Raw genomic sequence first — 27,083 nt, 5'->3', positions numbered from 1 at the left:
TCAGAAGTGACTGATCTGCTTCTGCTTTGTGGTCAGAAAGATTTCCTCACCCAATCCTGCTTCTTTCTCTCTTTCCTTGACATGCAAGAAGCCACTTATATTCCTAGGACTGTCACTGCATCTATTTCCCAGAATACTTAAATGGTAAGTTGCCCCACATCTCAGTCATTGATTGACCTTCTACTCTTTCTACAGTGATTTCCTTAGATGAGCCCTCTTGGTTTCTAAGTTTCAATTCCATTCCCACATTTAAAACCTTGGCAGCTCATGACAAGAGCCTTGGGTGATTACTGACGTCATAAATAAGAGTGTGAATTGTTAAATCAACAACAGGAGTCACTGTGCACTTACTCCCCATGTAGGATCTCTGTCCTTAATGTGTTTTACTATGTGAATTAACGGTATAATTAGTACTCAAACAGTACTTTGTACTTTGTGTTTCTGTGTGGGTGCAAACTGTTTAAATCTTTACTTAGTATATACTAAATTGATCTTTTGTATATAAAGATAATTGAAAATGAATCTTGATGTGAATGGGATGGGAGAGGGAGTGGAAGATGGGATGGTTGTGGGTGGGAGGATAGTTATGGGGGGGAGTAGCTTTAATCCATAAGTTGTACTTTTGGAAATTTATATTTATTTAATAAAAGTTAAAAAAATTTTTAAAAATATTAAATTTTGCCTGCAGTCTTCTGAGCTCCAGACACACAGATCCAACCCCTACTTAATATCTCCTTTACATATCTAATGGGAACCTCAGACTTAGTGTTTCCAAGTCTAAACTCAACCTTTTCTCCAAAATAAGCCCTCCTTTCAATCTTCCCCTTCTTCCCCTTCTCAGTAGATCAGAACTTCATATTTCTTCTTCTTTTTTTTTAATTTGGCAGGTAGTCATAGACAGTGAGAGAGAGAGAGAGAGACAGAGAGAAAGGTCTTCCTTCTGTTGGTTCACTCACCAAACGACCGCTATGGCTGGCGCTGCGCCAATCCTAAGCCAGGAGCCAGGTGCTCCCTCCTGGTCTCCCATGTGGGTGCACAAACCCAAGCACCTGGGCCATCCTCCACTGCCCTCTCGGGCCACAGCAGAGAGCTGGACTGGAAGAGGAGCAACTGGGACTAGAATCCAGCGCCCATATGGGATGCCGGCGCTGCAGGCAGAGGATTAACAAAATGAGCCACGGCGCCAGCCCCCATATTTTTTCTTGCTCAGAGCAAACATTTTGGTGTCAACCTGGAATTCTTCTTATTTCCTACTTCTGATTTGTTTGCAAATCTATGGGGTTCCACCTGGAAACACATATGAAACACTACCAGTTCCCATCTTCTGCACCAGTGCAACACTATTTCAAACCAATGTATCTTCTTGCCTGGATTACTGCACTAGCATCCTAATTAGGCTTTTTATTTCTATCCATTTCCTATTCAAGCTGTTCTCAACATGGTAGCTAGAATATATTCTTAAAACATAAACCGGGGAGCACATACTGAGCCTGGTGGTTAAGGTGTCCATGTCCCACATTGGAGTATCTGTGTTCAATTCCCAGCGCTAGTTTCCTCCCAATGCAGGCCATGGAAAACAGCAGTATTGGCTCAAGTGATTGGAAATCCAAATTACATTTCAGGTTCCTGGCTCCAGTCCTGGCTTACTTCCAGATCAGTCCAGACAATGTGGTTGTAGACACTTGGGGAGTGAATCAGCAATAGAAGTTCTCTGACTCTCTCTTTCTCTCTCCTCTGCCTCTCAAATAAATGAAAACAATGTTTTGAATAATAAAATGTAAACCAGATCACTTTCTGCAAAAAGTCCTCGAGTGGCATTCCTGTCTCTGAGAATCCTCAAAGTCATCCAAAAGATCTTATGTGATCTAACTCCTCCTTCACAGTTTCTCCTTGTTCACTTTTTTATTCTAACCACACTGGTTTCATCCCTGTTTCCCAAATTCTTCAACTTGCTCCTCCCTTGAGGTTTTGCAGGTGCTGTCCACTTTGCCTATAATATTCTTGCCCCAGATAATTGATTTTCCTTCCCTCTTTACTCCCCCAGAATTCTGCTCACATGCACATTATCAGTGAAGTCTTCTGCTATGATCTGACTGTTTTGTCCACTAAAATGAATATATTGAAAATCTAATCCCCAATATGATGGTATTAGGATGCCAGGGCTTTGGAGGAAGTGATTATATGATGAGTGCTGAGACTTCATGAATGAGATTTAGTGCTTTTATAAAAGAGGCCCCATAGAGTTGTTTTGTTTATTCCACTCTGGAAGAACGCAAAGAAAATCATCATCTATGAACCAAAAAGTAAGCCCTCACCAGAAGATGAATCTGCCAAAAAACTGAGTTGGATTTCCCATAGTCTGTAATTGTGAGAGAGAAATTGTTATTGTTATAGAATCTTGTTACAGCAGGTCAAACAGACTAAGACATCTTTTCTGAGTGCTCCATGCAGAAGTGCATTTCACAGTACTCCCTTTTCTTTTCCCTGCTGTATCTCTTTATAAAATTCTTAACATCTAACACAGTTGATGTTTTGTTTTTGTCTTATCTCTCTCCTCTTCTACTAGAGTGTAATTTCCAGGAGATTTTAAATTTATTTTTTTCTTTATTATATCCCAAGTGCTGAGTTTACTGTCTCACATACGGCATGAACTCAGTAAATGTCTGGTGTATAAAATGTATTAAAGCAATAATAGTGCTGACCTCATTCAGAGGTGCTGGCATCCTAATAACTGACGTAAATTGCTCAACACAGTGCCTGCATATGTAACACTCAATGACACTAAGCTTCTATTGACATTATTAACAATTTGTGGTCATGATTGCCTTAGGTAAGGTGGATGCTCCATTTTGAGGACAAAACTAGGTGGGAATGATTAGGTCAAGACCAAAGAGCCTAAACATCTCTTTATAAAGCTATTCATTTGGTTTCTTTTCCAGAAAACTTTAAGATGATGCAATCTATGCAGTTGAAAGTGACTACACTTAATCAATAGAATGAGCATTCTAACAACAGGAGTCACTGTGCACTTACTCCTCATGTAGGATCTCTGTCCTTAATGTGCTGTACATTGAGACTTAATGCTATAACGAGTACTCAAACAGTATATTTCACTTTGTGTTTCTATGGGGGTGCAAACTGTTGAAATCTTTACTTAATGTATACTAAACTGATCTTCTGTAAAAAAAAAAAAAAAAGAAGAAATTATCAATTCCCAACTTGCCTCTCACTGGGATTAAACATGACAATAGGTCTGATCTGATTTCCTCATCATTTAAAAAATCATCTATTATTTTTCACTTTATGTTTCTGTGTGGGAGCAAACTGTTGAAATCTTTACTTAATGTATGCTAAACTGATCTTCTGTATATAAAGAGAATCGAAAATGAATCCTCATGTGAATGGAAGGGGAGAGGGAGTGGGAAAGGGGAGGGATGCAGGTGGGAGAGACGATATGGGGGGGAAGCCATTGTAATCCATAAGCTGTACTTTGGAAATTTATATTCATTAAATAAAAGTTAAACAAAAAGAAAAAAAGAATAAAAAAAAAAAAGAATGAGCATTCTAAAAAAATTTGCCACATTCCTAATAAATGTATTGTCTTATAAATATTATACAGTAAATTACTACTGTAAATGTCAATCTCTTCCTCTGTCATTGAGAAATTTTAGCCTGATATAACTTTGGCTTTGGTTTGGTTTTCCTGGATTTCTCCTCTTTCATTGCCTACGATCTCAAACAATGGTTATTTTGAAGCAAATATTTGAGGAAAGGCTACTACGTCAAAGCAATGTTCTAGGCAAGGGAGATTCAGCACATATAAAGTGCCCTCATGGAAACTGTATACTTTATCAGGAAGGGAGACACGTAAATAAGGAATTATAGTAGAGAAGAACTGGAATAGAGCAAGTACAGGGTGCCTCTGATGTTTTAACAAGTAACAACTTGGGCTGGAAAAGAAAAATGGGAGATTTTTGCTTGCTTCTCTGCAGAGGTGACATTTGAGAAGATCTATAAAGTTATACTGATAAAGATTTTAATCCTAAGAGTTTTCCTGGTAAGGACATGGTACCAGACAGATGGGAAATAGTTCTCATGCACAGAACATAAGGTCCCAACGTCTTTGAAGTTCTGATAGGTGTTGAAGGCAAAACAGGGCTTACCTGCTAAGTCATAATGACTTAACCCATTATGAGTAGTTTGCAGAGCCCTATCAGTAACTGCAGAAAACTCGTAATCAGTCTTTAATACATGTTCAAAGCTGATTTCAAATACTAATTTAGAAGTGCTTACTTTTCACAATACACTCTGAAAATGTCTGCTAGTCACTTTTAAACCAGAGCTATGATTCTCTCTATCTTTGTGGACCTCCAGCTCCCTCCTCTATCTGTCACACGCAGTTTCACAGCTAGCTTTGGCTTTGTAAGCTGCTCTTGTTCTGGGTAGTGGTGTAGTCTTGCTTCCTCTCCTTTGCCTGTGAAGAGTTAGTTGCTATTGAAGACAGAGTTGGACAGAAATCCTGAGGTAGACACAGCATGGAAAAATAAGTACTTCCTTCTGCTGACAGAAATCAAACCAAGGACACTCATTCTAGGAAATCTACATTAAAGAGAAAGGGATAAGGCACCCTTTTAGTCAAGTCAGGCCACTGTAGCATAATGCCATAGATGAGGTGCCTTACATAACAAGCACTTAATTTCACACAACCCAGGGGTCTGGAGTTCTAAGGTTAGGATACCAGCACAGTCAGGTTCCCGGTGAAGGCACTTTTCCTAGTCTACAGGTAGCCACCATTTCGCTGTTGTGCAGACATGGTGGAGAGGGAGATTTTTGGTGTCTTCATCCCCTTAGAAAGACATCAGATCCATTCATGAGCATTCTACCACATGACCTAGTCACTCCTCAAAGGCTCCTCCTCCTAATACCATCACATTGGTAATTTAGGCTTCAACATTGGTAATTTAGGGTTCAATTTTGAGAGGACACAAGCATTCTGTCCACAGCAATATATAAACATGAAAAAAAATTAACAATATGACGAAAATGAAAATCTCTGAAATTATGAATGAGTTCTTCAGAGAGCATACTAGAAAATTAAGTGAGGAACCAGAGTCAAGAAGGTCATCTAAGAGAAAGGACAGTTTGAACTGGGTCATGAGGATTAGCAGGTTTCTGATAGATTTATAACAGCTGGGTAATCCCAAGGGGAGCCAGCAGGTTGGAGGATGGGCACAGAGAGGCAATGAAGATACCCAGTGACTCAACTCATGCTCTAGGAATTAGAGGAGCCTCTTTTGTGTCTTGCTAATTTTTCTAGCATACCTAAACCCATCCTTTATTGGGATGCAGATGTGGCTATTAAAAACCTAGGGTTTTACAAGCTTTCAGGATAATATTTTAAATCAAACCAAGGAAACAAACAAAAAATAGTTTAAAGAGGAAAGACATGAATCATTATAGTGAGCTATTTTTCATAGTTTGAGCTATTTAAATTTGAAGCTCAAGAAATTACATGTTTAAGTACATAAGTAGCTTTCAGTTGACTTTTAATTAACCTCTTTTGCCATTTCTCATTTAGGGAAATTGAAAAATATTTGTATAGACCAACAAAAACTTATGTTATAAAAGAATTACATAAATTTTAAAAAGTCACTTACAGTAATCTTCAAAACATGTGATGTTTGTAGCTGAATCCAGTCAAATTATATTTATTCCTTATCAGTCTTAGCTATCTTGGCATTGCTGTCTTTTTAATAGGATTCAGACAAAGCTTAGCCTTCCAGTGCAAAAGTGAAAGCCCACAGCGATTTAAAAATGTTTTTCTCTAATCAGGCCACATCTCATCAGTTGTGATTCCTTTCTTTTAGATTCTGATGTTTGCAGATGCTTTGTTGGGAAAACATTATCTAAAATATATCCCGTGTGCACCCGCCTTCTCTGAGGATTATACTTCCTCTCCCCTTCCAATTTGGAGCAGAAGAGTTGTTCATTCAGTGTCTAAATCTCTGTAAAGAAAAGGAAGAGTTTTTTTAATTTCTTTTTATCCTTATCCTTTTAAAAAAAAAGTCTGTTTATTTGCCTAAAAATAGGTATAGAAGTCATGCCAATCAATTTTCCCAGTAGAGGATGGTAAATGGAAACACCTAGCCTCCTTGTCATCCAAAACAATGAGGCTTTTACACCACCCATCATAACTGATTAGAAAAAGGATTTACTGTTGCATTAGTCAATGTAGACTAGGTTGTGCTATAGTAACAAATAAACAGCACTGAAGAGCCCATGAGAGTATTTTAGACATGGAAAGCCAAGATACTCTGGTAAAAAAAAAAAAAAAAAAAAAAAAAAAAAAAAAAACAACTAAATGAAAAATCTGTGCAAGTGAGATCCCAGTGGAAAGAATGGGCCATCAAAGAAGGAGGTACCTTTCTCTGAAGGGAGGAGAGAACTTCCACTTTGACTATGACCTTGTCTAAACAAGATCAAAGTTGGCAAACTCAAAAGGCTTCCATAGCCTTGGCAACTCATGACAAGAGGCTCCGTTGATTACTGACGCCATAAACAAGAGTGTCAATTTGCTAAGTCAACAACAGGAGTCACTGTGCACTTACTCCTCATGTAGGATCTCTGTTCTTAATGTGTTGTACAATGTGAATTAATGCTATAACTAGTACTCAAACAGTATTTTACACTCTGTGTTTCTGTGTGGGTGCAAACTGTTGACATCTTTACTTAATATATACTGAATTGATCTTCTGTATATAAAGATAATGGAAAATGAATCTTGATGTGAATGGAAGGGGAGAGGGAGCAGATGAGAGGGGTGCGGTGGGAGGGAAGTTATGGGGGGGCATTTTAATCCATAAGCTGTACTTTGGAAATTTATATTTGTTAAATAAGAGTTAAAAAAAATATAAACTGTGGATTAGGGACTAATGATGATTTCTCAAAAAAATTCCAGTATGTATACAATACCTGAACCTCCTTTTTAATGCTTCAGATGCGAACATCTCTGCCCTCTACAGAGGTTAGTGGTTGACATGTTTCCTCCAGCCACCACTGTACACTTCCCAGCATCAGACATCCATGTGGATGGGATCAGAAGGCGGTGGACGTATTGCTCCTTCTGGATCTTTATTCTATGGAAACAGGAGCTTAATGTATGATGATCCAGAGGAAACTGAGAATTCCTGCAGGGTACAAGATAAGCACACTCACCTGTCTGCAATCTGCAGCTCCTGGCCATCTTCCATCCACTGCACAGCGATGTGAGGTTCTGAAACTTCACATTCAAACATGGCTCGCTTCTGCTCAAGAACCTTAATGTTTTTAATGTGTTTCTGGAATTCTATGTGACGAGCTGGAAGGCAGTATGTAAAAAATTCACTGACTGCTTGATTGATATACAGCTCATATATACGTACAATTTACCTATTTAAAGAACATAATTCAATGATTTTCAGTGCATTTGGAGTGGGTCAGAACCCACAATAATTTTATAACATTCTTTTTTTTTCTTAAGAGAAACCATGTACCCCTTAGTCAAATTCCTAGACACTTCCCATTGTCTCCTCCCACATTTAGACAACCACCAATTCATGTCTGTATAGATTTGTATACTCTAAACATTTCAGCTTAATGGAATACAACAACATATGGTCAAAAAAAAAAAAAAAGAGCACCTGGTAAACACTGGGTATCAGTTTTAAAAGTAGACATTGTTATTGTTGAACTTAGAGATAACAACATGGGAGTTATCATCGTCACAGTGGAAAATATTAATTAGTTTTGTTTTATTTAATTAACCAAAAATAATGAAAACAATTTGGAAATATAAGCATTCTGTTATCTCCTAGTTGAGTACAGAAGCAGTTTTGACCTTGCATTGAATTCACTTTTAGTAGGAGATATAGTATATCATTACCTTTAGAATTTCTCATTTCAGATGAAAAAAAAAATGAGCTTTTAGAGTAATTGCAGAATTTGTAAAGGGCCTTAGTGAACACAGAGAGGTGAGTTTCCATGGGGATTTCTGAACAAAACAAAAAGCAAAGAGAAGAAGGAAAGGGCCCATTTAATGCGCACTTACATGATATTGAGCAGTTGCTTGCATTTTCCACTCATAATAGTCCTAAAGCACGGGGAAGTGTTATGAGATCAGTAAGACTGACCAGTCTGATAGGGGAACAAATAGCTGAGGGGCAGAGAGGTTTCCCAGTCACTGGGAACACAGCCCTAATGGGACGTTACCCACCTCTGCCTGCTGCTGGCGCTCCAGTTCTCCCTACACCAGCTACACCACTGTGTCTCCTAGAAATGTGCCTGCCGGCCACTCCCTCATGCTGAGGGCTCTCATTTTTCTGGTGTGGGTCCCCAATTTTTCCCAGCCTTTCTTGGGGCTTCTTTAAGGCTAACACATAAATCTCTATTTCCAATATGACCTTCCGACAGCACACCAGGCTCTTCTGTTCTTCTGGACCTAGGGTAGTTGTCCTTAGATACCTTGTCTTGCCTACTCTACTTCAAAGAACTTGCCCAAGTCCTTTCTTAAAGAAGGAAGCCTATGATAAAAGCGAAGGAGCTGTGAATTCACCATGTTATAACCATCATAGTCAGAACTGGGGAAGCAAGCGTCATCAAAATATGTCAATGCTGGGTGAAATTTTGATGAGCAGAAAAATACTTGCACCATCTCATAGGGTCTCCCCAGATTATGCTTACTCATTAAAATGGAGAAAACAGGGGCCGGTGCTGTGGCACAGGTTAATCCTCCGCCTGCAGTGCCGGCATCCCATATGGGCTCCGGTTCTAGTCCTGGCTGCTCCTCTTCCCATCCAGCTCTCTGCTATGGTCTGGGAAAGCAGTGGAAGATGTCCATGAGCTTGGTCCCCTGCACCCACGTGGGAGACCAGGAAGAAGCTCCTGGCTCCTGGCTTCGGATCGGCACAGCTCTGGCTGTTGCGGCCATTTGGGGAGTGAAGCAACAGAAGGAAGACCTTTCTCTCTGTCTCTTCCTCTCACTGTCTGTTACTCTGCCTCTCAAATAAATAAATAAAATCTTTTTAAAAATGGAGAAAATAGTAATTATACACTGGTAGAAATGTGACAATTTGACAATATGATCAAAATTAAGAGTGAAGAGCATTTGGATATCACATGCCTCTGGATATGGTGCACTGAGAAGGAATCACCTTCACAAACAAGTATTCCCACCAGAATACAAAACCTGAGTGCAATCATAAAGAAACATCAAGCTCTCAATGAAGAATGTTCTACAATGGGCCTTGGTTCCTTTAAAATAACAATGTCATGAAAGTGGGAAACTGAGGAGCCTTCCAGAACAAGCAGGCATCCCATATCAAAGAGTGAAGTTCTGACACTTTGCTGGGACAACTGGCTGGCAAGTATAGCATATTGAAGGGCAGAGTAGGTGAAAGCATTGTAACAGTGTTACATTTCCTAAATGTAGCCATACTGTGTTGTAGAGAATATTCCTATTCTTGGGGATTATGTGTGGAAACATTAAGAAATAAAAGGTCAGGATGTATGTTACCTACATCAAATTGTTCAGAAAAAACATTAAATAAATTTAGAATGTATAATCTGCATGTACCCATGTTTATATATATGTATGTATATATGCATATTTCTATCTATCCGGCTTTCTAGAGATGATAAAGCAAATACATCAAAACATTATAAATTGGCACATCTGGAAAAAGTACATACTGAAGTTCCCTTGAGAGAATGCTTTCCCAGGAATTCAATGAGCCTTAGAAGTTTAAACAAATTGAAGTTTCTATTAATAGCTAGTAATTATTGCATGTCCATCCCTTGCTAGGGATTATCCAAGGCATTCGTTCTAAGCGTTTTACTGGCTCTGCAGGTTGAAATTGTGTTTTCATTTCCATTTTTAGACATGAGACCAAAGGTGAATGTGCAGCCTTGGACTTGAATTCAGACCAAGGTCACTTCTTTTCACCTTAGGGAGAACAGTTTACGTGATGCCAGGTAATAAGCGGTGAGGTTCTAACCATTAGGATCTCACAGCTCACATGGAGGAGAGAAAGATAAGCAGGTAACTGGGTACCACAATGTGATGTGGCATGTGCCGCTACATTCTTCCAGCCAGTTTGCATTGAATAGTCACTAGGTGCCAGGTGTTGTGCCATGGTCTTCTGGAGCAAGACACCCAGTCCCTTCTCTTCACAACTTACATGGCAGTGGATACAACAGATACTACTGAGCTTCACTCTGTATGCTGCCATGGCAGCACACATCGAGGCATCTAATCCAGATGAGAAAGTTCAGAATTCTGCTCAGAGGGGATCACTGTTGCCTTCACTGAGTTTCAGAGAATAGTAATCTGGGGAATCTTATTCTTCCCTGTGACTTCTAAACACCTAGCACATCAGGAACTCCCTGATTGGTGATTCTGGAAAGAGGAGACACATGTTTTCTCTACTGTGTGGAATCTATGCTGTTGAATAAAGAATGAGGCGAAGGAGCTCTCCTGGAATGCCAAGAAGCCTACTGGGCTGATCTCTTGCTGGACGCTAACCTCTCTGTCACCTTCCAGGTCAGCAGATCTAGTGGGCAAGCTCGAGCAAGTTGTCCTTTACACACAGAGAAAAGAATTTGGGAGTGGCATCACGGTGGTTAGCCGCAGCCATGGGAATTTCTGTACTCCCTGGCTTCTGTGTTTAGCTTTCAGACCACAGGAAATGCTTTATCAAGAAAAGCCACTCAGATCACTTTCTCTTCATGATATCCTTGAGTTGCTCAACACTTTTTGGTTATTTATACCCAAGGAGAAAACCAAGAAACCCACCCAAAGCTGTACCTCGGGTGTTGTTCTTGCCAATGCCTTGCAAAACCTGTGGCCCAAGTGCTGCTTGGCTGCTTGGCTGCTTGGCTCAGAACAAGGGCTCTGGCTTCCTCCAAAGATAATCATCACAGTAAGAACACAATATGCTTTCCAATTCGCTCAGTGCTTTTCTTAACAGGGTCTCATTTGCTCACAGAGCAGCTTTACAGCATGTTAGAAACCCTTGGAGATCAAAGGCTTAGGGATTTGCACACTGCTTTCAGTGTTGCTGCAGGAACCTGGGAAGTGGCCAGCCCATTTTCTGCCCTGTGCCCAGCCGGCCACGCCAGCTGGAGCCGCCTGCTTGTGCTTGTTCCGTGCATTGTAGTTCCCAATTACATTGCGCTTAAGAAATAGACCTCATTGCTGCAGAAAAGATAGTTTGGAGACTGCCCATCAGTTACAATTCCTTCTCACGGTTGATAAAGAAACACAAGCTCAGAAAGGAAAACATCATTTACCTAAACTCATAAAGCTAACTAGTTGTGGGGGAGGCACTAAACCCTAGTCTTGGGTGTCATTTTAGGTTCTAATTGAGAGCATGCAATTGCTGTACTTGACTAAACTGGTCATAGGGAATGCGAAAGTCCAGTGATTTCACTCTAGAGGAGAGAAAAACACTCAAGCTAAAATAATTTCAAAATCCCTGAAATAAAAAATTTTTGGCATGTGCCCCTTCCTTGTGCACCTGCTGCTGTTTGAGCTCCCGGACTCTGAGGAGCTGTGGGAGGCCGGAAGCATCCTTAGCACTCTGGCGCTGGCACCAGTGAACTAGTGGAGGCAGCCACCTTTGCCTGCCTGAGCCTCAGTTTCCTCTTCCTCTGGAAACCAGTTTGAGAGATGAGCATCACTTAGCCCCTCTTTGACTACCTAAAAAAGGGAATATGAGCCCTGACATGTTCTTTCTAACATACAACATTTTCTCTCTAACATAAAACTGTAAATCCTTATAAGAAGTCTCCAAACAGTTCATGGAAATGATGATGCATAGATTTTAGCACTTTTGTGCCTCAAAATAAACAAATCTTTTAATTCCGTTTTCCGTAAACCTTTTGCAGTACCCTCATATAATATTCAACTTGTTCCAAACTGGAACACTGGGCAATGCAATCAGCTTCCAGATAAAGAAAACAAGCTGTAGTAGTTAGGCTCTCCAGGGAAACAGAACCCATGGACAGAGATAGATGCACATACAGAAACAGATATAGATATGTAGATCTGTATATAAAGAATTTGTTATAAGCAATTGGCTCACATGGTAATAGAGGCTGAGAAGTTCTGGGAGAACTTCTGGAGATCCAGGAAAGCTTCCACCATAGTTCATTTTGAGTCCTTAGTCCTAAGACCTGAGAACCAGTTGCTGGTGATGTAATTGACAGCAGTGAGAAAGCCCCTAGGCTGCACAAATTTCCTTTCAAAAGAGAGACTTGGGTTTCCCTGTTTGACATTAGCACCTTTCTGAGCTGGAATGATATATAAGAAAAAGAACACAGAACAGAGAGGAGACAGGATATGAACTCACAACCAGACTGAATTTATTCAAAGGAAATAATCTTGCAGAGGTTGACCAACTGCCAGCGTGCACACAAACTGAACATGTGGCAGAGGGCCCAGACCACAGCAGGCTGGGTCATTTTATATCTTAGGTGTGCTAGGGGTAGGGGTGGGGAGCAACAGGTGGAGGTGAGCTTCTCCATGCTGGTTCTTCAGTTTGGCCCACTGGCTTCCAAACCTGGGGCAGAATGCACAGAGTGGGATGGGGAACCATACAGGGTGTGAGATTGAATTGGTCTCTTGAAAGAAGTTGGGGGTAACAAGAACCTATAATGGTTGAGGCTTATGTCCTTGTTCCATCATGGTGGACCTGGAGACGGCTCCTGGAACCCACCACAGTGACCTCTGAAAGTCACCTGGTGGTGCTAGGATTGGGGGGCGGGGGGCAGCTGTGGGTGCTGTAGCTGAGTCAGCAGACCCAGGAGAGCCACAGGGACCCAGATTGGGAATTACTAGCATAAACATGCTTAGCAGAACCAAGCAGTTCAAACTCACTTCTTCCTGTAACAGTAAGAATACTGTTTTATAATTTCCTTATATGTAACCTCTTGAACTGGTTTTCATATTATCTCTTCCTTCCTTCTTCCCACCCAGTAATATCTGTCTCTCTCTCTCCCTCTCTCTCTCTCTCTCTTTTTCTCTCCCCACCCCTGCTCCCTTTCCTCCTTTCTTTTTCCTTTCTTCTATTCCTCCAAAATAATTACACTTTTTCTGCTCAATCCCTGAAACATCAGCACATGCATTTATTTAAAAACTGATGACAACAGTGAAATTACTGAAAACCATACAAAGCCATTAAAAACTATAAGCTTGAGTATTTATGCTTCATGAAATTTACACTAATTGGAGAGATTTTGAAGCTAGACATTGCCTTCCTCTATCATGAAAATAAAATGGTAACTTTTCCTCTCTAAAAACACAGCTTGCCAGAATTCTTTTATGATGTCTGTGGGTTGTTTCCTTTCTATGAAAGTAGAATATTCATCTTATTGTCATAAGGAAAATCCAGGAATGTCTACACATGTTCCACAGTTTAGGGGATACATTAATGCTCCCAGTTGCTTTTCTACTCTGCTAGCCTAAGGAAAATATACACACAGGCAGCCCTCAGTGGCTAAGGAGGATTGGCTTCAGCACTCCCTCCTCGATACCAAAATGCATAGACGCTCAGTCCCTTGTCTAAATGGCATACAATTTGAATAGAATCTGCACATAGCTCCCCTTATAGCTGAATTCAGCTCTGGACTATTCATAATACATACTACAATATAAACTCCAGGATAGTAGGTGTTGCACTGTATTGTTTAGGGAATAATGAAACCAAACTGTCTGTGCATGTTCAATACAGGCACAATTTTCATTCCAGAGTTGGTTGAAACACTTGGGTAAGGAGAATCAACTGTATACATAATTTAGTTACTGTTGTTTGTCATCTTGCAAATGATAATATTCATCAAATCATGTGGAACAACCTATTGTATCTTCCACATGTACTGTAGCCTGGAGTTGAAACTCAGCCCCTTTGTTTGATGCTGGAATTAACAGACAGAGAGGTGAGAAGGGGCACTGGGAATAGGAAGGCCCTGAGAGTGCATCACACAGCTGCTCTGTGCTAGAAGGTTGTTGTATTGCTCCTATCCTACCCCAAGCTGCCTCTGTAGTATTGCCAGGAATTTAGTTCTGAAGATATCTGTGGGCACATAGGTGGTCAAATCTACTAATTCTACCTTCCTTAATGTCCAAAATTTGCACAAGAATATTAAGTAAAAATTTGCTACTTGAACATAAACTTACACAATTAACCCATCAAAATGTAAATTTTATAAATCCTCTTACACATTTAAAAGTTAGCTACAAACCTTAGATTCTCTGTATGTCTCAATAAAAGCACAAGCCTAATGTGCTACATTTCACTAACTGCCTGAAATACCCTAAAAATAGACAAGACACTTACAAATTATGCAATAATTACAAAACATATTTTTCGTACATAAACCGTGAGAAAACTCTTGATCTTGTGGGCTTAATAATGAAGAATAATCAATTTCTAAATTATTTACATACCCAATGTATTTTAATGAATCAAGATTATAGTGACCTATCAAATATCAAAGGAAAAGATGGTTGCAAATCAACTAAGATTATGGTCCATCAACATTGATTATTGATCAAACCAATGGACACAGTTGGAACTTTGATAGTTAAACACTTGAAGGCATTTCTTACCTGGGTTCCTTTCAGAATCAAGATGGACTCATTGTGTTAAGGGAAATGTTAAGTTATTCTTTCTTCTGCAAACTGGCTTCTCTGCTCTGTTCCTCCAGTGTGTCTGTGTTGTGGAATGTTTTGTGGGCTGAATTGTGTCCTCCTCAAAATCTCTATGTGGAAGTCTTCAACCAGGTGCCTCAGAAGGTAATTGCATTTGGAGATAAATCCAGTTACGTTTGAAGGCATTAGGAGCTCAGACTTCAACATGAGAATTTGTTGAAAAGGTAATTAAAGAAAAGAGGTCATTAGAGTGAGGTCTAATCCAGTTGGACACAGATACACCCAGAGGGAAGACAATGGAAAGACCCCAGGAAGGGAGGCTATCCATTCGCAAGCCTAGGAGAGGGACCTGGAGGAAAATGGTCTTACCAGCCCTTGGGACTCACCCCATCAACACTACCTCTTGGAACTCCCAGCCTCCAGGAATGAGTGATGATGCACTGTGGCTGTGAAAGCCACCCAGTCTTTAGCACCTTGGGTAGCAGTCCTTGGACTAGTTTCAATTCATAATCTAACTCGTTACACATGTTTTTTTTGCCTCTCAGCACAACTGGTTGTCTTTCAGAGGTTTTCTTTTCCAGGAGATTAGAGACTGAGTTGAGTTATTACCTCTTCTTTCTGAATTCTCACCAGTCCATCATGCAACAACCCATCGACACTCTTATCAGTGCTTGTCTATGGTCCTTTGACTTGTTGGGCCCTCACTGCTCCTTGTGAAAGTTCTACCTCCTTTCAGAACCTCTTTTCCTACCCCTTCATACTAGGCACAGAAATAGGCAAACACACACACACACACACATACACACAAACTACATACCTGCACTTTCAAACATGTACCTGGAAAAACAAAAGGTCAATTATGTGAAGCCTCCTATTGATTTTAGTTAATTTAAAAATTGTTTTCATCCTTCTTTTGCATTATCATTATCCCTGAAACATTTTAATGAAGTAATTTCCTCTTTGAATACCATGGTTTTCTTATAGACTGAATCCATTTCAATTAGCTATAGTACGTAGTCTCCTTTGATGCTTAAATGATTACAACCTGGCCAGTGGAAGTCTTTTAAGTCTCTCTTTGGTCCATTCAGTGTGCCCATACACATTTTTTAAAACTCCCTTTTCTTTTGGAAGTCACTGTAGCTTGACCATGTCATCACGGGTGCAGAAATTGGGGCCACCACTTCCATGTTCCCTTACAACAACAGGATAAACAAATACTTGAGCAAGACAGGCCGGGCAGACATTGCCAATCTAGCTGAGGAGTTTAAGGATCACCTGGTACCTGACCCTTGCTGCTGTTATGACCGACTGATTGAAGTTAACCTCAGTGAGCTGAAGCCACACATCAATGGACCCTTCACCCCTGACCTGGCTCACCCTGTGGCAGAAGTGGGTGCCATGGCAGAGAAGGAAGGTGGTCCCTGGACATCTGCATGGGTCTCATCGGCAGCTGTACCAATTCAAGCTATGAAGACATGGGGCCCTCAGCAGCTGTGGCCAAGCAGGCCCTTGCCCACGGACTCAAGTGCAAGTCCCAGTTCACCATCATGCCGGGCCCTGAGCAGATCCACGCCACCAGCACAGGTCCTGAGGGATGTGGGTAGCATCATCCTGGCCAATGCCTGTGGCCCCTGCATTGGCCAGTGGGACAGGAAGGACATCAAGGAGGGGGAGAAGGACATCAAGGACGGGGAGAAGAACACCATTGTCACATCCTACAACAGGGGCTTCACGGGCCGCAATGACGCCAACCCTGAGACCCACGCCTTTGTCACGTCCTGGGGATCCTCACAGCCCTGGCCATCGTGGGAACCCTCAAGTTCAACCCAGAGACCTATTTCCTGACAGGCCAGGACGGCAAGAAGTTCAAGCTGGAGGCGCCGGATGCCGATAAGCTTCCCCGTGTGGAATTTGACCTGGGGCAGGACACCTGCCAACATCCCCTCAAGGACAGCAGCAGGAAGCTGGTGGACGTGAGCCCCACCAGCCAGCACCTACAGCGGCTGGAGCCTTTCGATAAGTGGGATGGCCAAGACCTGGAGGAGACCTGCAGATCCTCATCAAGGTCAATGGAAAGTGTACTACTGACCACATCTCTGCTGCCGGCCCCTGGATCAAGTTCCATGGGCACCTGGACAACATCAACAACCTGCTCATCAGTGCCGTCAACATTGAAAACGGCAAGGCCAACTCCATGGGCAATGCTGTCACCCAGGAGTTTGGCCCCACCCCTGGCATTGCCCACTACTACAAGAAACATGGCATCAAGTGGGTGGTGATTGGTGATGAGAACTACTGTGAGGGCTCCAGCTGGGAGCACGCAGTACTAGAGCCACGTCACCTTGGGGGCCGGACCATCATCACCAAGAGCTTCACCAGGATCCACGAAACCAACCTAAAGAAGCAGGGCCATGGCTGGCACCCTGGCTCACTAGGCTAATCCTCCACCTGCAGCGCTGGCACTGCGGGTTCTAGCCCCAGTTGGGGCGCCAGATTCTGTCCCGGTTGCTCCTCTTCCAGTCCAGCTCTCTGCTGTGGCCCAGGAGTGCAGTGGAGGATGGCCCAGGTCCTTGGGCCCTGCACCCACATGGGAGACCAGCAGGAAGCGCCTGGCACAGCCTGCAGGCCGTAGCAGCCATTTGGGGAGTGAACCAACCGAAGGAAGACCTTTCTGTCTTTCTCTCTCACTGTCTAACTGCCTGTCAAAAAAAAAAAAAAAGAAGAAGAAGAAGAAGAAGAAGAAGAAGAAGAAGGGCTACTGCCCCTCACCTTCACCTATCCTGCCGACTACAACAAGATCCATCCTGTGGACAAGCTGACCATCCAGGTCCTGAAGGACTTTGCCCCTGGCAAGCCCCTGAAGTACATCATCGAGCTCCCCAATGGGACCCAGGAGACCATCCTCCTGAACCACACCTTCAACGAGACCCAGATGGAGTGGTTCCGCGCCAGCAGCATGCTCAACTGGATGAAGGAGCTGCAGCAATGAGGTCGCGCTCCTGGACCCGCCAGACCGTGCCGGCCTCAGTGCTGCCTGTTGCATCGACCCGGATCTGATCCATCCAGGCCACGGCTTCCTTTCTTCCCCTCAGCCCCGGAGCGACCCACGACTGAGGGGCTCCTTACGGTCTTCAGCCCTCGCCCCCCTGTTGCCAGTCTGGTTCAGATCTCGAGCGGTCTCCCACAACTGTATTTATTTTTGATGACAACACCCCCATCTAAAGAAGTTTTTGCTCTGCCTAATCCTATCACTGGTGGCTGAAGATTTTAGAGAACTTTTTGTTCCTGCAAGGAAAATAAGAATCAAATTCAGCGACCAAAAAAATTTTTTTTTCTCCATCCCAACACATGGAATCCCTTGTTCTACAATGAGCCTTGATTCTTTTCAAGAACTACCTAGTGTTGGAAAATGAAGCATGACTGTTGGATGCCCATGAATGCAGGGAACACAAAGGTACCACTGCCAGACTACTCTGGGGAGAAAATAATATTTTCCTATTCAAGGCCATGAAGTTCACAATCACATTTATAATTTATTTCTAAGATGAATAAACTACTTGATTTTTTTTCCACTTAAGTATGCCTATTGTAATTTTTGAAATGGAATTCTCTTCGTTTTCACTTTCATTTTATGTCTCAATTTCCAATGTGACTTTATAATTATTTTATTGACTCTAAAGAATTCAAAACACCTCTTAAACTGCTTCTCCATATCCTTCCTCAACTGTCAGTAAACCTACAAAACAATTCAGCTGGCTGTGTGTATGTTATAAACACTGGTATGTTCAGGTTTCATAGAGTTGCTTCTTAAATTTAAGGTTTGGTTTACCAAAGATACAATTTGCAGGCCAAATGACCTTTACCTACTCTCTTACCCCTTTTACCCTCTTTTAAATTCACTTATCTCATCTATAATGTATTTTCCTTAAAACTAAACAAACAAAAACTGTAAAAAAGAAAAAGTAAGACCTCAAACCATGACTCTGAAATGAATGTCTAGGTATACAAAAACAAAAAAAAAAAACACTCAACTTCATTCAGCCATTCTTTTACCATCTGAACCTGAAGATGAAAAGAGTTAATTGTAAGATTTTATTATAACTTAAACCCTGTTCACACACACTATCTACATTTGTGCTACAACTTACCAGCTGCAGGCATTAAACTGGTGGGGTGATCACATAAGTGAAGGCAGCGAAGTCCTCACAGTCTGATGATGCTGGATTCCCAGTTCAGTACTCTGTCTACCCAATTTTATGAAGCATTCCATACATGAAAATGAATTCCATACTTGAGAAGCAACCATTCGCCCAGGACTAGACTCATCTTTTCCTGAATACCTGTCTGGAAGACATCCAACCAGAAAGGCCTTACTTACTGAGATAAAGGCCAGTCCATGAAGGACTGTGACCCCAGGTGCTCTGCCTAAACAGTGCCACACAAGGCTGCATTAAGGTTGCAAGGCATGCAAGCCCTCCCGGTCTGTTTTACTCATTCCAGTTCCCAAGGATAACACCCCACACTCTGTATCAGAGGTGCACATTATTTCCATTCCAACATAACCAATGAAGGAAAGCTCATGATACAGCAGTTTAATTACAGTATGCAAATTCTTATACTACCATTCCCTCTCATGTCTTACAGGTCATGCCTTATTTACAGGAGGGAGAACACAGCTCAGAAAAGGATGGTGATCAAAGGGGGAGGAAGGAAACAAAGGAACACTCGGTCCTCGCTGCACTCATCTACAACAATGTGGTTGAGAGTGTGGTAAGCAGTGAAGGGTCACACACTCATTGTCACAGCTGCTATCAGGGACATCATTCGTCATGTTTAGCTTTGGGTAAGCCATGTCTCTTTGGCATAACAAAAGAGTTCAAGCATGCATTGCAAATAATAGATGATTTTTATACACTCATTTTTAATTTATATACATGAAATTATGTTTTAATGTAGTTTTATGAGATCTGGCAAATGATTTCAGTAGTGTAACCACCACCACAATCACAATAAAGAATAACTGCAACAACACACAATAATCGCTGTCTCTGAATTCCAGCACTGCACTTACACCTATCCTTGAACCTCTGGCAACCACTGTCATGTCTTCATCCTACAGCTTTGCCTTTTCCAGAATGAGGGTGGATATCTGGCTTCATTCATTTAGCATAATTTGTAATGCATTTTAGAATCATCTATGTTGTTGCATAAATCAGTAATTTTTTTGTGACCTTGTAGCATCCTACTGCGTGGACAAGCCTTGTTTGTTTACTCATTCAACAATTAAGGGACATTTGGGTTGTTGACAGGCTCTGATGATTACCAATGACACTGCAATGATCATTTGTATATGTGTTTCTGTGTGATGGGTTTGTGTTTAACTCTCTAGGGAGTTGACAAAGTGTTTTCCAAAGGAACTGTTCCACTTTGTATTTCCACCTGCATTATGTGAGAGTGCTAATTGGTCTATAGCCTCACAAACACTTAGTGTTGTCAACCATTACTATTCTTGCTATTATTACTATTATTATCACAATTCTTTTTTTATTCATTTTTTAACTTTTATTTAATGAATATAAATTTCCAAAGTACAGCTTATGGATTACAATGGCTTCCCCCCCATAACGTCCCTCCCACCCACAACCCTCCCCTTTCCCACTCCCTCTCCCCTTCCATTCATATCAAGATTCATTTTCGATTCTCTTTATATACAGAAGATCAGTTTAGCATACATTAAGTAAAGATTTCAACAGTTTGCTCCCACACAGAAACATAAAGTGAAAAATACTGTTTGAGTACTAGTTATAGCATTAAATCTCAATGTACAGCACACCAAGGACAGAGATCCTACATGAGGAGTGAGTGCACAGTGACTCCTGTTGAATTCTAAGAGATACCTAGTGCCGTCTCATTGTTGCTTTTCTTTGCATCCTGCTAACAACTGATGATGTTGAACATATTACCCATCACATGTTTTTTCCACAAAATATCTGTTCAAATCTTTTGCCCAATTTAAATGAGCCATTTTCTTTTGGTTGTGTTTAATAAGTGATTTTCTAGGCTTATAACTTTTCAACTATATGAAAGCCAAGTAGCCAGGATTAATATAGACAAAAATTGAATTATTTTGCACAATAGGAAGGTAGATTTTTTAAAAGTCAAAAGATTGACAGTACCACACCAGTGCTTCTCAAAGTTTCATGTGCAAAAAAGTTACCTGGGGAACTTGTCAAGTATTTGGGTACTGACCCAGCAGGTCTGAGGTGTATCTGGGAATCTGAATTCTAAGACGCTTCTTGATGGTGCCACCCCTGCTGCTCTGTGCATCACATTTTGAATAACAAGCATCTGAAAGGTGTTGGCTCAAATTCTCTTTTCATAGATTAATTTTCCTTTACTTCTGGAAGACATAGAAATGAGACATTAATAAATATAATATTTAGACCTGGTCCTAAGGATATCATCCATAGACCAGAACTTGAATACATGTGTTGAAGAGCCCTTGTGAAACAATGGTCCAGAAATTGTGCTGTCTCATTTAATTCTGCTAATGAAGAGCATGGAGGAATGTTTACATTGAGCCTACTCCAGTGAGGGCAGAATCCTTACTAGAACAATAGTTTCCTATCCCCCAAAGCACTGAAATGCACTGAAATGCCCCAATGCACTGAAAATGTTCTGTGTCTTTCTCCTGGTAAAAAAGTGAGTGGGTAGTGTTCAGACAGACACTCCAGGATTTTACTTAAAAATGGTCATAAACAGAGGACAGAAAATAATATGGGTATTATGGAAACGTTGTTTTATATCACATGGGACATAAAATAAAATGACAGTAGAAAAACACTTTTATTGTATAAGTCTCTTTGAGGGTGGACTTTTTGCCACATTTCTGATTTTTTAGGAATGAAAATGTAACTAACCCAGAAAAGGGAATCATCTATGATCTTGACAATGCAAACGAGTTAATTATATGTATTGTAAAGGATCAACAGTGTGACCCATATAGAATCAGGAAGAAAATAATACAACTTCTATCTTTACTTCCTTTAAAATATAAAAAGAAATGGATTTACATTGGACTAATGATGATGGTATCTGTTGACACACAGACCTTCATTCCATCTCCATGTCATAGAGGAGAACATAATAAATTCCACTTTGGACATGAGTTTGAAATATCTTTAGGTTGTCAAGGAAGCTGTTACAGTGGCAATCACAAGAGAGGAACTCACAAGCTGAGGAGGTGACAGAATATACAGGAGACAGTTGGGGCACCTTTGGTGACAAAGGTGTAACCGGGAAAGGATTCTACATTTAGAGTCTCAGCAAGGAAGGACAATGAACAAGGACAACTGAGAGTTAAGAGTGGCAGGAGAAGCAGGTGGGCTCCCAGGAGAAAACAGTAGATGGAGTGTCAAGAAAGACAGATAGACCATATTAAATGTTGCTGGAGGGCTGTGTAAAATGAGGTTAGAACTTGCCTATGTGTTTGCTAACACAGAGCCCTATGGCAATCTCAACAAGACACTGGGCATTGCCTTAGATTCCTGTGCAAACTGGAAGCATGAAGGATCTGTGCCTAACCAAGGAAATAATTTTGTTGGTTGTTGACAAAGGTTTATATCACTTGATGTACATAAATACATGCATGCTCAGTGTGAAAATTAAAGAAATGCAAAAAGTAACAGACAAAAAATGCTTTAAAATAATCATCAAGGATTATATCATCTAAAACAACCCCTGTAATAATGTTGTGCTTAACTCCTGAGTTTTCTCATTTGCCAGTTTTTTCTTTTAATTTATTCCATATAATTGTGATTGTGTTTTATGCAACATTTTATGCAATGATTTTTTTCACTTCATTTTCTAACAACATTTTCCAAGTTTTAAATGCTTTGTAAGCATAATATGCCATAAAGTATACATACTATAGAGATATTCATCTCATTTAGATTGTTTTCCATTTGAAGGCACTATAAATTAAGCTGAAATGAGCATTTTCCTCTATAAACCTTTCTCCAAATGTTTTGGATTATTTTCCTACAGAGGCATATCACCTACAGAGATAGTTCCTGTTGAAAACTTTCTGGGTTAAATGTTAGAAGCACCCTCAAATTCTAAGGGACATCTGTGTATTCCAGAAAGAACAGAACCTGAAATTGATGTGGCGACAGGATTGTAAATTCCTGGTAGTTTTAATTCATCAACTCCTATGCATGCATCTCATTCCAATTTCCTTCCCCACACGTCAGAATCTTACTTTCCCCTTTTCCTCCAAGTTAATCTAGAATTCCCATGATTCTGAGCAGTAGAACATCACTGCCAGAGAAAATGGGGAGGGGAGAACAAGACAGGCAGAAAACAAGAGAAGAGAAAGGAAGAGGAGGGAAAATAGAGAGGGGGTGGTATGCCATTTGGTGTATTATTTTCAAGAAAGCCTTTTAGGTTGGATGTTTAGCTTGGTGGTTAAGACACCTGTGTCCCATATCAGAGTGTGTGATTTGATACAGGGCTCCGTTCCTAACTCCAGCTTCCTAGTAATGCAGTGCAGATCCTGGGAGGTTTTGATGATGATTCTGCAACTGTAGGCATCTAAGAAGTGAACCAGTGGATAGAACTCTTTCTGGGTGGCTCTCTGTCTGCCTCTAAAATAAATAAATATTTCTAAAGAAAATCTTTTATTCTTGTGTAACATTTTTCTCCAAATATTTGCATTGTTTGCAAGGTAGATTCTTGTCAATGTTCAGTTCTCTGACAATCAGCCTCCTCTTCCCATTGTTTCCAGTCTCCCTTTGGTGAAACCTCCGATGGATGGAGGACTGATGAGGAGCCCTGGCTGCTCTCTGGAGAAGGAGGAACAGCCACACCCCTCATTTGGCAAAACATTCATAGGGGAAAGAGATGTGGAGAATGAATGGGAGTTAGTTAGGAAAAGAGAAACAATAAGAACAAAAGAGCAGGGTCAGGGCTGTGGCACAGCAGGTTAAGCCGCGCCGCTGCCTGCAGTGCGGGAATCCCATGTAAGTTCTTGTTCCAGTCCTGGCTGCTTCAGTTCCAATCTCAGTCCCTGCTCATCCACCTGGGAAAGCAGTAGAAGATGGCCCAAGTCTCTGGGCCCCTGCATTCAAGTGGGAGACCTAGAAGAAGCTCCTGGCTCTGGCACAGCCCTGGCCGCTGCAGCCATTTGGGGAGTGAATCAGCAGATGGAAGCTCTCTCTGTCTGCCTCTCCTTCTTTCTCTCTGTAACTCTACCTTGCAAATAAATAAATAAATCTTTAAAAAAAGAAGAAGAAGAAGAACAAAAAGGCATACATGTGTGCTTGGAGGGGCAGGGGTAGACAGAATGCTGCCAAGGGTGGCTGACACAATGGGGTCAGGAGCACCCCCATTTTTCATCACAAGAGAGACAGAGAAGACAGGGGGCAAAGACAACAGAAACTGCAAATGAGTGTGTCTAGAAGTGAATGCCACGGCAGATGAGGATTCCAGGAGCACCTGGATGGCTTTCAGAGTTTATGTTGCCTAATTCATGGGGCCAAACATAATAAAGTGTTTGGCAAGTTTGTCCTTCCATGCTCATCAATTGTATGTAAAACGGCCACCCAGTCAGCCCTGACCCCACCTTTGAGAAGCGAGTTTCTTACATGTCACTGATAAGGTTCACTTGTGATTCTGATTCAAAGATAATTGTCCCAGGCTATGTTTCTGAGGATTATGATTTAGAGGGTCAAGGGTGAATTCTGAGAATATGTTTTTAATTATAGAGAAAAAGAGAAAAAGAGAGAGAGAGTGCTACTGTCTGCTAGCTCATTCCCAAAATGCCTACACTGACCACAGCTGAGGCTGAGATCTGGGTACTCCACCCAGGTCTCCCACAGGAGTAGCAGTGACCCAACTACTTGAGCCAACATTGCTGCCTCCCAGGGTCTGCATTAACAGGAAGCTGGAGTCAGGAACTAGAGCAAGTTATTGAATCCAGGCACTCCTGATATGAAATGCAGATGTTTTAAGCTCTAGACCAGATGCCTGCTCCAGAACCTGAGAATTTTTAAAAACCAAGTTGTGCTTTCTGATTCTTGTTGTCACAGATGTTTGACGAATACCACTGTAAAATCCCTTAGCTGATGCATATATGTACAAGACACCTGGCAGGGATTTCCCTAGAAATCATTTTTTGGCATCACCTTAGAAAGGCAGAGTGCGACGGCTCAGAGTAACTGGCTCTTTAATTTTGCACACATCAGCAAGCTCTGGAAGGTTTGGGAAAATACAGATGGTTAGTCACAACCCCAGAGTTTCTGCTGCAGTAGGCTAGGATGAGGATCAAAATTTCACATTTCTGGCCGGCGCCGTGGCTCACTAGGCTAATCCTCCACCTAGCAGCGCCGGCACACCAGGTTCTAGTCCCGGTTGGGGTGCCGGATTCTGTCCCGGTTGCCCCTCTTCCAGGCCAGCTCTCTGCTGTGGCCAGGGAAGGCAGTGGAGGATGGCCCAGGTGCTTGGGCCCTGCACCCCATGGGAGACCAGGAAAAGCACCTGGCTCCTGGCTCCTGCCATCGGATTAGCGCAGTGCGCCGGCCGCAGCGTGCCAGCCGCGGCAGCCATTGGAGGGTGAACCAACGGCAAACGGAAGACCTTTCTCTCTGTCTCTCTCTCTCACTGTCCACTCTGCCTGTCAAAAAAAAAAAAATTCACATTTCTAACAAGTTTTCAGCTGATGCTGTAACTGCTGGTGCTGGACCCCACTTCAAGAGAAGAGACACACTGAATGCCAGGCATTGGCAGTGATCATTCAGCAATGCCCCAAAGGGATCAGCTCTCTCCCATGATAACAACCTTCAGGACAGACAACCCTACACTCAGAACCGCACACCCTGAGACACCAGAGACCAAGGTCCCCACCTCACCCACCATACATCACAGTGAAAAAAAAACCTTGAATCTTCAGTGTGAGTAGACTTGATGATCCAATTCAAACCCGAGCCCTTTGGATACTGAGTAAAGACAGAGGGGTTGGAAGAAACAGGTGCCCACAGATGTGCTGTTTCTACAGTACAGTCCCAGGAGTCCTGTGTGTCAGAATCAGAGCAAAGAAGCAGAAGCAAAAACAGCATTGGCACGCACACCTGCATGCTGGGGGAGATGGGTGAGAAGGGGATGCAGGAAGTGCCAATAGCCAGAACTAAGTCTGAGCTCCCCTGAGGCTCATCCATTGCTCTGGTAGGAAACATTCTGCTCAGTGTGAGGGCCAAGAAGCCTGGTACATGGCTCTGTCTTTAATGGGGCCCCTCAAGTGCTATCAGTGGAAGGCACTAGTGTTTTCATGAATTAACTCCTAATGCCGCACTAACCCAATGGATAGGTACTGCTGACGTCACTTCTGTAGATTTGAAAACTGGGGCATAGAAAAGGCAAGGCTCTTGATCTAGGCAGAAGTCAGGACAGTGACATTTCAAACACAGACCACCTGAATTCAGAGGCCACAGCCTAACCTTGGCTTGCTGCTGCTTCTATCTTAATGGCATGCATATTTCTTGAGCCTCTTCTATATCCAGGTCAGTATTTCAACCACTTGGAGTGATGGCAAGAGGAAGGAGATAGTATCAAGTAAAAATGATACTTGCCCTCACCTGAGAACGATTATAACATGGTGGGATGAGTTGACCCATTCAAAGCTAACTTCAAAGTAAGGCAGACGGCAAGTTTGGACATTTACTGTAGGTCCACTCCCAGGGCTGCAGGGCACCAAAGAGAGTGTCGGGGTGGGGGGTGCTTTCACTACATGGAGGGCAAGCCGCGATTGAATCCAGTTCAGCTGAGGGTGACCCTGGAAAGAGTATCCTGGAGGAAGCAGCCCCTGATGCAGAAGTTCTGACCTCATTTCCAGATTCTCCTGCACTTTGCTTCTCTCCCTGCTTCCCGCTATCACCGTCCTGCTGGCCTCAGAGGGTAGTAATCTTCTTCAAATACACCACCCCAGACAGAAAAGACCTTTCCATTAACTCCCCACTGTACAGCCGAGGCGAGGCTTGAATTAAAAATAATGAAAATCAATAGGCCCTTTACTAAATGCTGAAGAGCAGAAACAAGGACATAAACAGCCCTCTGATATCAAAATTTCATCTCAGAGGCCAGCTGCGTTCACCGGGATCCTTAGGGCGGGGGGCTGTGCCTGCTCCTTTTCTTCCCTGGTCCTTGTCCCCCCTCACTCAGCAGATGCTATTTTCATCCTGGGCTGTCATCTGGACTCCTCCGAGTCTAGACGGGGAGGCAGAGGGTGGCTCTCCTTGGATCGGGGACTCTTGTGCCAGAACTCACCTCTTCTCCAAGGAGCTGAAAGCGATTGCCTTGCCCGCCTGACCCAATTTCTTTATAGCCTTGCAATGGACACCATGGC

General features: G+C 42.1%; 1 pseudogene; it reads left to right on the top strand.

The window, feature by feature from the left end:
- Positions 1 to 8,019: 8,019 nt before the first annotated feature.
- Positions 8,020 to 17,675, top strand: LOC100349819 (aconitate hydratase, mitochondrial pseudogene; annotated as a pseudogene).
- Positions 17,676 to 27,083: the final 9,408 nt, after the last annotated feature.

The sequence above is a fragment of the Oryctolagus cuniculus genome, chromosome 2 (genome assembly GCF_051225735.1).
Source record: "Oryctolagus cuniculus isolate XC-2025 breed Fujian yellow rabbit chromosome 2, ASM5122573v1, whole genome shotgun sequence".
NCBI classification, from domain to species: domain Eukaryota; kingdom Metazoa; phylum Chordata; class Mammalia; order Lagomorpha; family Leporidae; genus Oryctolagus; species Oryctolagus cuniculus.
The sequence above is the reverse complement of the archived record's forward strand: the minus strand, read 5'-3'. Positions and strand labels throughout refer to the sequence as shown.